Source organism: Nematolebias whitei, chromosome 17 (genome assembly GCF_014905685.2).
Source record: "Nematolebias whitei isolate Nwh7 chromosome 17, NemWhi1, whole genome shotgun sequence".
Classification (NCBI taxonomy): domain Eukaryota; kingdom Metazoa; phylum Chordata; class Actinopteri; order Cyprinodontiformes; family Rivulidae; genus Nematolebias; species Nematolebias whitei.
In genome coordinates, this window is record NC_056514.1 from 10,202,428 (window position 1) to 10,203,573 (window position 1,146).

A 1,146-nucleotide genomic window follows, 5' to 3' on the forward strand; every position below is an offset into this window, starting at 1 on the left:
ATCTCAGGAAGTCCAACATTTTACTGACCACATCAACTCTGTGGATAAATACATCAAGTTCACACGAGAAGATGTAAAAAATGGCAGGTTGGCTTTCTTGGACTGTGAGGTCTCAGTCTCTGATAGAGGACATTTGCAAACTGAGGTGTACCGCAAACCCACCCACACAGACCAGTATTTGCAGTTTGACTCCCATCACCCTTTGGAGCACAAGTTAGGAGTAATCAGGACTCTGTATCACAGAGCAGACAGCGTCCCCACTAGCTCAGGAGCCAGGCAAAAGGAGAAATCCCACACAAGACAGGCTCTAGAGCAATGTGGATATCCTAACTGGGCCTTCCTGAAAGCAGAGAAGAAACCCAAACAGGACTCCAGTCAGCCAACAGGTGAAAAGGAGGAACCCAGACCAGTGGTCATTCCATATGTTGAGGGAGTATCAGAGAAACTGAGACATTTATTTTCTAAACATAACGTCCCAGTGGCTTTTAAACCCCAAAATACATTACGTTCATCCCAAAGATCCAGTCCCCCGGCACAAACGGAGTAATATTGTGTATGCTGTTCAGTGTCAGGAGGGCTGTGATCAGTCTTACATCGGGGAAACAAAACAGCCACTGGCCAAAAGGATGGCCCAGCACAGAAGATCAACATCATCAGGCCAGGACTCTGCGGTCTACACTCATCTCCAGGCCAGCGGTCACTCTTTCAGGGATGAAGATGTTCACATCCTGGACAGAGAGGAACGATGGTTTGAGAGAGGAGTAAAGGAGGCCATCTTTGTGAAAAGAAATCGTCCATCGTTAAACGGGTGGAGGCCTTCGGGTTCAACTGTCCCCCTCTTACAATGCTGTGATTGCTAGTATCACTCAGCCCTCTGTGAACAGTAAACAGCCATCAATGTGCTAATGATCCATTGTTAGGCTGATGGTCCTTCTTGAGCATGTGATCAGCTGGTTTTGGTTGTCAGCAGCAAAACTGGTTGATCCACTCTGAGACGGTGCTATTTAAGAGACTGAGCTGAATACAGCTCCTCAGACTGAGGAAGTCTCTCGGATGAGAGACGAAACGTTTCTACATTTTTTTGTTGATTTGCTTTGTTTTGTTTTTTTGAATGTCCAGAGGACCAGATTTAACTTTTTTAGATTT